Genomic DNA, 13,824 nt, shown 5'->3' with positions numbered 1-13,824 from the left:
TCGGGAGACCCTGTGTGATAACCTAAAGCTATGCAGGCTAGGAGCTGGAAAGCCAGAGAAAACCATGGGGTGCCTCTGTGTCCCGCAGCCCCATTAAAGAATCCCCTTTACAATGACCACAGCCAAGCCCTACCACTGCTCTGCCATGGGAGCCATTAAAATCACCAGCCTTAGCTGCATTTCAGTTCGTGCCCCAGGGTGCCCCGGGGGGCCGGGACAGAGCATTTGGACGGAGAATGCATCTCCTTTGCTGTGGCTATCATTGCAAGGCAACCCTTTCCAGCATCGTTAGTGACTCTGGGCTCTGTGGCCCAGCCCCCTGCTGAATCCTGGAAGCCCAGTTAACGCTCGCTCTGGGCGACAGAACCAAAACAGTGCAATGGCCGAGTCTGGAAACAAGCAGGGAAAGGGCCAGAACCTGCATCTCTCAGGGGTTAAGCAGCAACGCCTTCTGCACAACCTGAGCCATAATTACATATCCACTCTGGCCGGCCTCATTATAGACAACAGACGTAGGTCCTTCTTTCCCACCTGCCATGCCTCCTGAGCCTGGGCCATGGGAGTCTGTCCTGGTTCCTGTGCTTATCCCCTGTGCCCTTATGTCCTGGCTAAACGCCTTGGCCTGTAATTGCTCACCAAGATTGATGGGCTCTTGGCAACGCACTGCTTTGAAGTGCCCAGTCTCTCTCCGCTATTGAAAGGATCCCCAATCACCACCACAGCAACTAGCTGCTCAAGCCGCTGCACCCACAGGGCTCTTCCAGGACTCGCAGGGATTCCCCACAATATGGCGTCTGTATACCTGAGCTAGGGAAATACCTGGTGGCGGCCCTCTTCATTGCCCATGGAGTCCTCCCCGCTCCAGTCCCGGAGCCCACGCTGGGCTGTAATTCCTAGTGAGGGATTCTGGATCTGGAACCCACCCGGGCTGTTGCCGTGAAACAGGAGCAGGATGCTGGGATTCTTTTCCTGACAACTGTTCCACTCACTTCCCAGGAAACTAGCTCGAGTCTGGACTCTTCACTGAGCTTTGTTTTGAGATGATCCAGCTGAAATGCTGTGAGGTGGGGATGGGAGTTTCCCACAACTCCAAAAGCACATCCTGAGGAATCAGATTATCGCCGCCGACTCAGGCATGCACGTTTCAGAAACAAATTATGAACTGTCCACGAGCTCCAAAACGTGCGAGTCACCAAAGCTGCAGCTGCAAACTTCCCACGTTTTACTCTCCTACTATTTCTTTGTTAACTAACCAAACGTTGTTTACAAGGCCACTTGTGAGTTCAAGCGTTGTACATTGTTAACCTCGGTTTTCTTACTTCTAGTTTCTTTCCTTATTCGGGCAAGACTCCCACAGCGGCATTGGCAGCCCAAAGGGCGTGTTACACGACAGGCAAGGCGGAAATGGGCAGTAGAGGAGCAGGTGTATATCCGCGCCGTGCCCAGCAGGGGCGCCCGCCCCATTCCCCGTCTCTATCACTGGAAGAATGTCCCGGAAAACGTGTGCAGAGCAGGTGACCCTCGCTTCTGCCCAGTCCAACCCTGTGTTTGTTACGCTCACGGGCGTGTTTTGCTGCTGAGAACACAAGCTTTCGGGGCAGAGACCGTCTTGCTCTTACTGTGTCTGTGCCCCTCCCAGCCCGACGGGGTACTTCTGCGATGCAAGTAAACCCAATAATACGCAGTGGATGGCGGTTAGGGATGTTCCCACCCTGGGGCCCCAGGGAAGTCGTGGAGGGATGGGAATGAGGCATGCCCCAGGCTAGCCCTTAGTCACACTGGGCCAAGGATGGGCTGCTCCTTCCCCCCCTTGCGGCGGGGCGTAAAGCAGCGTTCAGGGTGATGCAAAGCCCTTTACAAGGCTGGGAGTATGGCAGGTGGCTAGCACATGTCCAGCCATTCTGTCCCTAGTGCTAGCCCGCCTGCTGACTCACCCACTGGAACCCGCTCTCTGGGACAGAGGCCAGGCTGGCCGGGGCGCTGGGCAGCTGGGTGTTAGCATCACTGGTGGCCACCTGCGCTGAACCCAGCAGTCATCCCACTGGGCTGAGGAGCCCTCCCTCACCCTGAGAGCTCAATGGGACGGCTCACATCATCGCTCCCCGGCAGACGGGCTCTGCCGTAGATTGTCCCCCTTGGTTTTTCAGTGAGAAGAACTGGATGTTTCTTGGGACGGTCCCGTTTATACCTGGCAAAACCCAGTTTGCTGGATAATTGCCTGACGGTTTGTAACTCCCTTCCGGGCTGTTGCTTCCTCCTCTGTCGTGCTCCTACTCTGCTCATTGTTACACCTGTACTGTCAACTGGTGGCACCTGCGTTCCACAGGCTGGCCCAGGAGAGGAGCGATGGGTAACTTGGCGGGGGAGGTAATAGATGCAAAACAGATGCTGAGAGAATATCTAAGCAAATACACAAATCAATGAAGAAAGGCACAACGGCCCCGTCTATGTGCGCGGTGCCCTTCTGCGTTCACGAGGGAAACCAGGAGAGTTAATTAAAATCCTGTTCCCCAACAACCAGGGCAATTAGAGTTAATGGATTGGTTTGTGTTAATAAGATTAAGACATTTTTACAGCTTGGTGGCAGCAGGTTCAGTGCAGTAGGAGTTAGATTCTCGTCTCAGCCAGTGGAGAATAGACTCTGCTTATCTGGTCAGAATCCAAGGGGAGGCCCTAATGGTAATGTGATAGCACTGATGACATGGCCAGATCTCTGGAGGGACAAGGGATAATGTAGAGGGAGGTCACCTAGGTAGCTTGGGGTCTGGATTGTCACTGGCTGTAAAACTAAAGGAATGGACTAGACAACCTGAAAGACTCATAGATGTTTGACACGGACAAGACCTATGGCTGAGTTTCCAAAATCAGTTGAAGGGCATCTGACCGCTACCTTGCACTACTTTTAATGGAAGGTATTTGTCTCAGTCTCCTAGATTACTCCTAGCAGCAGGGACTTGAATTTAGCAGGATTCAAAATGGATTAGACATTGGTGTGAATAGTGAGAACAGTATCAGAAGAGAGGATCAAAATTTGTAAGGGATCTAAAATCATAGGACTGGAAGGGACCTCCAGAGATCATCTAGTCCTATCCCCTGCACTCGTTGCAGGACTAAGTGTTATCATTCTAGACCATCCCTGACAGGTGTTTGTCTAACCTGCTCTTAAAAATCTCCAATGACGGAGATTCCACAACCTCCCTGGGCAATTTATTGCACTGCTTAACCACCCTGACAATTAGAAAGTTTTTCCTAATGTCCAAACTAAACCTCCCTTGCTGCAATTTAAGTCCATTACTTCTTGTTCTGTCCTCTTGGGTTAACGAGAACAATTTTTCTCCCTCCTCTTTGTAACAACCTTTTATGTACTTGAAAACTGTAATCATGTCATTTCCCGCTCCGCCCCCGTCTTCTCTTCTCCAGACTAAATAAACCCAATTTTTTCAATCTTCCCTCACAGGTCATGTTTTCTAGACCTTTCAGCATTTTTGTTGCTCTTCTCTGGACTTTCTCCAGTTTGTCCACATCTTTCCTGAAATGTGGCGCCCAGAACTGGACACAATACTCCAGTTGCTGCCGTATCAGCACATATCTCATGCTTTAGGGCATAAACCGACCAGTAACTGACAGAGGTCAGGAGGAATTGTCCCTGTGGGTAGGCTGGCCCATACTTGCCCATTATGAGATTTCTCACCCCTTCCTCTGAAAAAAGAACAGGAGAACTTGTGGCACCTTAGAGACTAACAAATTTATTTGAGCATGAGCTTTCGTGAGCTACAGCTCACTTCATCGGATGCATTCAGTGGAAAATACAGTGGGGAGATTTATATACACAGAGAACATGAAACAATGGGTGTTACCATACACACGGTAACCAGAGTGATCACTTAAGGTGAGCTATTACCAGCAGGAGAGCGTAGGGGGCAGGAGGGGGGACCTTTTGTAGTGATAATCAAGGTGGGCCATTTCCAGCAGTTGACAAGAACGTCTGAGGAACAGTTGGGGGGTGCGGGGGAAATAAACATGGGGAAATAGTTTTACTTTGTGTACAAGATCTCTATCAAGCATTCTTACAACTACAATACCCACCTGCTGAAGTGAAGAAACAGATTGACAGAGCCAGAAGAGTACCCAGAAGTTACCTACTACAGGACAGGCCCAACAAAGAAAATAACAGAACGCCACTAGCCATCACCTTCAGCCCCCAGCTAAAACCTCTCCAATGCATCATCAGGGATCTACAACCTATCCTGAAGGACGACCCATCACTCTCACAGATCTTGGGAGACAGGCCAGCCCTTGCTTACAGACAGCCCCCCAGCCTGAAGCAAATACTCACCAGCAACCACACACCACACAACAGAACCACTAACCCAGGAACCTATCCTTGCAACAAAGCCCGTTGCCAACTGTGCCCACATATCTATTCAGGGGACACCATAGGAGGGCCTAATCACATCAGCCACACTATCAGAGGCTCGTTCACCTGCACATCTACCAATGTGATGTATGCCATCATGTGCCAGCAATGCCCCTCTGCCATGTACACTGGCCAAACCGGACAGTCTCTACGCAAAAGAATAAATGGACACAAATCAGAAGTCAAGAATTATAACATTCAAAAACCAGTCGGCGAACACTTCAATCTCTTTGGTCACTCGATTACAGACCTAAAAGTTGCAATTCTTCAACAAAAAAACTTCAAACCAGACTCCAGCGAGAGACTGCTGAATTGGAATTAATTTGCAAACTGGATACAATTAACTTAGGCTTGAATAGAGACTGGGAGTGGATGGGTCATTACACAAAGTAAAACTATTTCCCCATGTTTATTCGTCCCCCGCCCCCTCACTGTTCCTCAGACATTCTTGTCAACTGCTGGAAATGGCCCACCTTGATTATCGCTACAAAAGGTCCCCCCTCCCGCCCCCCGCGCTCTCCTGCTGGTAATAGCTCACCTTACCTGATCCCCGCTCTCCTTACAGTCTGTAGGGTAACACCCATTGTTTCATGTTCTCTGTGTATATAAATCTCCCCACTGTATTTTCCACTGAATGCGTCCGATGAAGTGAGCTGTAGCTCACGAAAGCTTAGACTCATATAAATTGGTTAGTCTCTAAGGTGCCACAAGTCCTCCTTTTCTTTTTGCGAATACAGACTAACACGGCTGCTCCTCTGAAACCTTCCTCTGAAGTAGCTGATGAGACACTGAGCTCGATGGACCATGAATCTGACCCAGTCTGGCAATTCCGTGGATGTGGCTCTCTAGATAGTCCTCTGGGAGTCGTAATTTCAAAAAAACTGAGGAAGAGGCATAGACTGAGTCTCAGGTACCTCCCCTTCTGCCACGGCATTATCCCCGGCACAGGCTCACTTCTTTAAAGACTCCATTCTGCTACAAACACCACTGACTGCCAGGCACAAGGTTGTCACATTTTATTCTAAACCCCTGAAATCTAACAACAGCTATTTGGCTCTTCCCTCAAGAAAACTCTTGTTGTTTTAGTAACGGATGCAGCAGCAGTTTAGCTGCTGGGAAGGAGAAGGGAAAAGCAGCTCATCACTCTCTGCCACTGAACGACACCCCTGGCAAATAAACATGACAATGAAATATCACGTTGAAATTGCTTTGGATGCTCCATCAAGCAGGGGGTGCAGGGCAGGTGAAGCTGGAAGATGTTCTCCCAAGAGACACAGCAGCCCGAGGGACAGTCCCATCCTAATGCAGACTAGCTTTGGAAAGCCACAGGAGGCCCCATCACAGGGGGACCCATCTGGAGCGCCCTCTCCCCTTTCGCCTGTTTCTCATGCCACCAGCTGCAGTGGTTCCAAAGCAAATGCAAAGGTACAGAAGCTGCCACCCTCCTGAGTCCTTTGTTCTCTGCCTCGTTTTGCTGTTGGCCTCAGCTAACTAGGTGCATGGACGCCTCTCTCCTCTTCTGCCCTATCCAGAGTCAGGGCTTTGCCAGAACGACCATGGGGTGTGGCTTGTACTGGAGATGCCCATTTCCCCAGAATGGCTGGAAATCCAGGGAGCCTCTGTTAAAACCATCTCACTAAGAGGGAAGTGTAATGGCTGCCTTCTTGGCCAACACACCAGGACTTGGACCAGGGTCCGCCGGAGCCATGAATTGCTACAGGTTGAACTAATGAGTCAAGGCTCTGTAGTTGGGGGCTGTGACATCTTATAACCTTTGCAGATCAGCACAGTATGGGGACCAGTAACACACGCACAGACACGTGTGATCCTCCAGAGTGAGTGGGAGAGTGAGGCAAATTCTACTGTACTGCAGTGGGAAAATCAGCCACAATAAAACCGTCAATATCAGCATCTTCTTCTACTGGAATCTATTTCTCCCACCCTCAGGCTGCAAATCCATATTCTATTCTATTTGTGTTTAGAGTTATTTAAGTGTTCACAGCTCTTGCCACGAGATTTAAGCTCTTCCTGGTTCTTTTAAACACACATTTAGTACAAAATCCACATCCAAAGCTCCCTACCAAATGGGCTGGCCCACGGACACTGAAACCCATCTGCTCACCCCCTCCCGGGGAGATACTTCTCTCACCCCATTTCTGATCCACACACCTACATTACAAGATGGGCTTTGCAGGAAGATTAACAACTCTGGGCTGGCTCACAGCAATGCCACGCTGCACTCAACTTTGTAGACATAGCAAGAGGCATGTCTCCAGGCACAGAGAAGTCAAACTGAACAAGGCAAGACAAAGAAAGCGAATCTCTTTTAGCTGAGACCTATGTGCTCTACTGGGCAATAGAATAATCTCCCAGGGGACATGGTGGAAGCCCCATGAGTTGGTACATTTAAAATGAGAGTGGGTTAAGCCCCAGGAAATAGAGCAGAGGGGACAATCCTACATGGAGATCTCAATGGCTCGGTGATTTGATGGCGCCTGGATTTGCAGGTGAGTGGAGGCGATTGTAAAGCTTTGCTCTTTTAAAGTGTCATCCCATTTGTCAGTGTTTTAAGCCTCCCCCTGCGTTCTGGTCCTGATGCAGGATCTAAGGCAGTTTATCTATTTCTCTAGTGAGCTTTGCAGCTCACCTTTAAAAGCTCTCTGTTGTGACAAGCAGCCCTGCTCAATGCTGAGCCTACGTCTTTGATCTCTAGTGAAAACCAGGGTTTTTTTTTATATAGTTCCATTTCAGAGCCAGAGACAACAATCCACTCTCCTTCTCAAGCGGTCCTGAAGGATGCAATGGCAGCTCCTCTCCACCAAAGGAACGCTTATCACCCTGCAACACGATACCCGCCGGACTCAGCTGGCACCCAGGCGGCACGGGCAGGGGCAAGCCAAGCAGAGGAAAACAGGTTTTGCTCTGCAGAGACTGCAGAAGTGGCAATAATCTCTCCCATCAAGGTCATTTAGGCACCAAGAGCGGCTAGACAAATACTCCAAGGAGCATTCAATCCATTGATGCGTCAAAATGCGACTTCATCTTCTGGTCCGAGTCTGAAGTGGAGAAATGTCTGGGAACTGAAGGGATGGTTGGCAGCACTTTACAGTGGTTTAGAACCCGGTTTTCCTGAAGACCTCGGGAACATTTATCCTGGGCTGGAAGTCTGAGACAGAGGGACGTGACGATAGTTGCCCTGTATCTTGAAGGGTCTGTGGCTACTATTGGTGGAGAAGTGCCATTGAATTACAGAAGATACGCACGGTCCCGCCTCTCAGACACCACTGTACGTGTGCTGCTGACTCTGTCTGACCTGGCAGCATGTCTGTAGTCCCTCTGGGTGTGTGTGTGTGTCTCTGTGTGTGTAAATGCATGTGCAGAACAGGCATCAATCTCTTCTTCCTCTTTCTCGTGTTAGTTCTCCCTGCTTTTCGCCCGGGTGTGCATGGGAAGGCCCGAGCGTGGTGCAGGGGGACGCCAGGCTGAGGGCGCCTGGACGGAAGAAGTACCGCAGGGGGCTTTGCCATGAACAAGTGGTGGTGCAGCTGCGTGAAGTTTCCTGGCTTGGACAAGGCCCTCCCGTCTCTCTCTCTTTGGTCAGGTCTACACCAGAAACGTGACATCAGCACGGCTGGTGAAGACGCTTTTTCTGCCGATGGGAGAGCGTCTCCTGCCGACATAGCGCCCCCGTGTGGACAGCACTTAGTCGCTGTAACTTACGTGGCTCAGGCTGTGCGCGCGCGTGTGCTTTTTTCACACCCCTGAGCGATGTAAGTTACCTTGTAGACCTGCCCCAAGTCTCCTCTGTAGTGCCCGTAGCGAGGGCCCGCTCCAGAACTAGGCCGCATGTCCGGCTTGCTTAGCGGGCACAAGCCTTGTGCAGGCCCCTTGGCTCCAACGTGAAGGACCCCCAAGTGAACAAAGCCGAAAAACCCTTCCCTGAAGCTACTGCAGGAAGGGCTTGCTCCAAAGCTCACTGAAGTCAATAGAAGGGCTAATTGCCTGTGGCGGGGGAGGGCAGCTCCAGGGGGCTGGACTCAGAGTGTGCCCAGGATAATAGCAATAATTGCTATTATCCTGGCAATATCTTCTCCTGGTGCTAGGTCACCAGGTTGGGAGGAGAGGCCAGATCTTTAGTCCCCGGCCTGACCCTTCAGGCACCGTCACATTCTTCAGCTCAGCCCAGAGGTGCTGCGGGCGGGTTGTCTCTGCTGGCGACTGTCTCAGGCTGCAGCTTGGCTCCAGGACCTCGTGACCATCAGCAAACGGCCAGAGGGAGGGGCTGGGGAGTGCTGGTTCCAATATTTTATTTTATTTTTTTAAAAGAGACGATTGCTATGGCAACTTATATAACAGTCAAGCACCGGAGAAACTGTCTCCAAGAGAAACTTGCCACTCATCATCTGACAATGTTAATCTGAAGGATTTACATAGTAATTAATGTCAAGAGGCAATCTACAATTTAAGCAATCAGAATTTCTGTTCCCAAAGTCAGACTCTGCAGAGTGCAATTTATAATGCCAAGCAAGAGATCACTTTAACCCCTTGTGCTCTGCCTCTTGGAAAATGAAAAAAGCATGAAACATCCACCATTTCAAGAAAGTACCCCAACATTTCTGTGGGGTCATGGGGAGCCCAGCAGGATACATTTGGGGGTGCTGATGAGTTGGATCAGAGTGTTTAGAATTACATGAGCACCGACATTAGTTATCATATTCCTAGGCCTATTTGGTTCTATTCTGCACCCTCTTTCCCATCTGAATTGTCGAAAGATATCCAAGGTGCATATTTGCTTTGCAAATCTGATCCTTACCTGTGACATTCACCCCTGTGCAAAGGGCTAGCATGAGGCCTATGAACCACTTAAGAGCTCAAAGTGGGGTTTAAATAGGACTTAGCTGTTGCATCAGTCCTGTGCTGGCCTGTCTGCAAGGGGTGGTTGTTCCCTGATGTGCATGTCTCCCACTCACACACACACAGTTAAAAGCACCCACCTGAGATCCACAGAATGCTTTGAAAATTCCAGCCTGGGCCATTTGTGCTGTTAACCCTTTGTTCCCCAGGGCCCTTTGGCCTCCCCTGAAGAGTCAGTAAGAACATCACAGAAGCTAGAGCCAGAAATGGCCCATCAGGTCCCCCAGCCCATCCTTTTCCTGGTGCTGGATGGCTCCCCTACACAATAGGTCCTACACAACCACACATTTTGTTGTGGCCTCATTTTAGCTATTTCCTCCCCACCTGCAGCACTGCAATTTGCTTCTTCTGCGTCAGGGCAATCTTACTTCAGCACCCGCAATTAAATCGCTGTTAGTGACCCAATGAGGCTGCGTTTTCTTTGCACACAGGCAGGGTTTGGATGTGGCAGAGCTGTACTTTGCTCTGAAACTGCGAGCACTTCAGTGTGGGGGAGAAGAGGCATAATACAGTGGGTGGCCAGACAGTGAAGTCAATTTCAAAAAGAAGGGGATTCATCATAACTTCCCGTAAAACATCTTTGTCTGGGGCTTTGCACTGGCAGGACTACGAGAGGAGTGTGATTTAGGGCTACATTTCTCCTCCCACTGAAGTCCACAGCAAACCAACCTTCCCCTAATTTCAATATCATCAGGCCCTAAGAAGGGTTCAGAGGAGGAGAGGAGTGGAGCCAGATGATATTATATTACATTGTTATGGCAGGAATCACCAGAGAGCGCTGTTCCATATAGACTTACAAGTTCTTTTTCTTAGTGTGTGTGAGCAAATTTTTAGTCTTTGAAGGAATGCTGTATTGTTGTGAGTTAGTTAGGCAGTGATCCTTGAAAAGAAACCATGGCAGAGAGCAGTTTTCTCTCTGGCTTATTCCTTATATTTGAGTAAATTCTTGAGACAGCGTAGCTCCCTGGGAACTGGGATTAGGCTCAGATTTCTGGCAAAAGAGCTTGTTTGCATATGCTTTTTGACAACCTTTGTTCCAGGACTGGTGTTTATAATGTCAATAAAACAAGTGACATGTAGCATATACCCAGAGTCTATATTACTGATTACTTTTCCACTAGGAAGCCAGCTTTTCGGCCCAGGATTCAGCCACAGTTCAGCAGAGGATTGACATTGGTGCCAATTGTGGGATGCTGGTATTAGAAAAAAGGGGTATATTATAATTATATTATATTATATTGGATAACCATACTAAGGAATATTGATCCTTGTACCCTGTGTTAGCTTTTGTCTATCTCTGATGCACTCAGCATTAGCCTTTGTGAGAGGCAGGATTTGGGACTAGAAGGGCAATGGGTCTGTTCTGTTTAGGTAATTCCTATGTTCCTACAAAGACAGAAGATGCTTGCTGTCAACAGACAGGACTTTTGGGTAACCCCAGAAAGTAACTTGTCAGCGAAATTTCCTTCCAGTAGCCAGATGTGACAACCCCAGCTGTTATGGCACAGGTGCTATTAAACTGCCTGGGGAGGGAGCTATCAAGCACAGACTCGTCTGTATCAGTGCCAGGTGGTTCCTCTACATCTCTGGCTGAGCTCATGGCTTTTAAAGACATCAACTCAGCGTTCATGGTCACTCTCTCCTCTCCCTCATCCCAGGCAAACCTTTACCCCCACATTCTCCTGAGCTCCTCTTTGTCCCCAAAATTCATCAGATATTCCTCCAGACTCACCACTCAGCCCTGCCCTTTGCAGCCTGCTAAGAGACACTGTGCATTGTTCTGATGTAATCATTAACTCAGCAGATTGCAGGATACATTTTAACAAGGCTTCCATTAGCCCTTTGCTGTCACCGCCAGATCCTTTGACTTTCGAAGTATAAGACTAAAAATCCCAGCCGCAGAACTGATAAGAGCCCTCCCCCACGCCCCCGGTCCCTAAGGAGTGGGACAGTCAGTCTCTCAGTTGCTATCCCCTTGCTGGTTGCTGGAGTCTGGTGTGTCAAACAGGCACTCTGCGGTGTCCGGCTGATGGGTGCAGTCCTGGAAGGGAAGTGCCTTTCTCCCGGACCCCAGCATTACTCAGTGGAATTCCCCCTGCAAGGCAGGTCCCGTTCTAAAGCCCCAGGACTGCTCAGCCAGCGACACAGCAATCTGTCTTCCAGGGGGCAGCTGGACATTTTGAAATAGGTACATACCTCAACTGAGCTACTGGCCGCACACCCACAGCCTTGCAAGGAAAAGAGGCCTAGACAGGCCAGCCAGTTCTAATCCCAGGGGTACAGCACACTGAGAGGGCTGGTAGCATGTTAAAAATCACCCCTCCCCCAGGAAATTACTATTTCATCTCCTGGCTTATGGCAACACCATGACACAGCACCTGGCAGTACCTGCACCCCTGTATCTACAATACCAGGCATCCTGTGGCCTGCATCCCAGATTGGCTTTGGTTGTTCCTGTTTCATTCTTCCCCTGCTTGGCACCCAAACATTTGCTAATAAACCATGGACAAGATGAGGAGTTCCAAACTGAGACCCCTCAAAGGGACCTGGTTTTCAGTGGGTGGATGCTCAACACCCAACATCGCGAGCCAGTTTGGAAAATCTTGGCCTGTATCTTCCAAAGCGCTGTCTTCAGCATGAACACAGGCCTTGAACCAGCCTGAGCCAAGTCACAGGAACTGCTACCTCTGCTTAATCCAGCAGCAAAATCTCCTGTGTGGGCTTCAGTTCTCACTGCACCAACTGCTGCCATGCACCCACAAGTGCAGCGTGCTGCAAACCCTTCCTAACCTGAGCAGACAGGACGAGGGGCGTTGTTCGGTTCCCCGATGGCCGCAATTAACCCTGTTGGCTACTTCTGACGGAGTCAACTCCCAGAGCCAGACTAAAGTGTGTTGCACTGTCATGTCACTCCGAGTCCGCTTCAGGCACCGGAGGGGCATTTGTATTGCTGGCATCTCTCTGCAGCTTGATCTATCTTCGGTGCCTCTGCCTGTCGGCCCATGCTGTGTTTGTAACATATTAACATACAGGGGAAATCACGCAGCAGCTCTGTGAGTCCAAACAAGCCGTGTCTGCCCCACTCCTTGCAGGGGAAAATGGCCTCAGAGTGTCCCCAGCTCTCGGGAACTTTTGTGGAGCGAGTCAACTTCAGGGCGGAAATTTTGTTGAGTCGGGATTGACTAACTATAGGAAACACAGCACCGCCCGAAAAATCCCGGGTGTGAGGGGAACACTGCTGAGAACTAGTAGAGCAGAGGGGCCGAGCAGACCCTTTCCCTCGCTGAGCTGAAGAGCCAGCAGCGGATCCTCATCTGATAGAAACTGATTTATGCCCGCTGAGAGTTTGGCCTTGCAGAACTCCAGCCATGGGAAAAGGGAAGAGAGATTCTTCCTGGGCATCAGCTAGGAGAGTGGGCTGGGGGGAGACGGTGCTGGGAAGACAGCAGGTACGGTGATCTGCAAATGGCTCCGCAAACGGTGACCAAGCTCACTGGAACTTCACCAGCATTATACCAGCACTATGTCTGACCTCTGAAGGAAAAAGATGAACATACCAGTGACAGAACGGATTTGTGGATATCTCCGCTGGCCTGGGGGGGCGGTGATGGGGGACTGAGGAATGGGGTGAGGGGCTAAGGAGAAGGGGTTGGTGGCAGGCACTGGGTAGGCTAGAGGGATTATCCATTTGCTAAGTGCTGGCAAGTCAGCCTCCCTCTGAACCCTGCCATTTTCTTTCTGGCCCTACCTAATAAAATGTACAAGCACTCCCTAGCGCTCCAATCCTGCTACCCCTCGGTGCAGGCGCTCAGCTCCTCTAGAAACCAGGCCTTTGGTTTTAGCAATCAGGGATTACCCTGGGTGTGGCCCAGCCTGTGTATTACTGTAATGCAGCAGCCAGGTCCCCTCCCCAGCACATGCTGACGGCTGATTTGCAATTCCTCTGCCCATTTGCAGCTGCAAGTCACTGTGTTCCTGTGTTCAAATGCAAGCTGCCCAAAGGGGTGACCCAGGCTGGTTTCCGCTGTCCCCTCCTCCGCTTCAAACTACCTGCACTAATCACACCCACTGTCCCTCCCCAACCCAGCCTGGTGGGTGATAAGTGAAGTGGGAGGTGGGTGTGAACGGTGCAGCCTTTACAGCTACATAAATGCTCTTCAAAGTGGCCGCTTGCTGCTTCCCACTGGCGCTCCCAGCAAGTTGCTTTCTATAGGCCCCTATTACGCACAGCAGTGTGACAGCTAAACAAGCGGCCTGAGCCGTCAGCTACGGTGCTGCCTGTCTGCAGGGGTGGCGAGGCTGCTTCTGTACGAGGGCCCATTGCGTGGGAGCGCTGTTATTACAGCCCATTGAATCGGCTCTTCTGTCTGCAGCCAGCCATCGATCTGCGCCCTCACCTCTGGGCTGGCAGCTGCGTTTACAGGAGGGAGAAGTAAACTAGGGTTTACTTTTAATGAACCAGTGGTTCATTAAAACAAAATCACCTGGCTCAA

Source organism: Lepidochelys kempii, chromosome 19 (assembly GCF_965140265.1).
Source record: "Lepidochelys kempii isolate rLepKem1 chromosome 19, rLepKem1.hap2, whole genome shotgun sequence".
Classification (NCBI taxonomy): Eukaryota; Metazoa; Chordata; order Testudines; family Cheloniidae; genus Lepidochelys; species Lepidochelys kempii.
The sequence above is the reverse complement of the archived record's forward strand: the minus strand, read 5'-3'. Positions refer to the sequence as shown.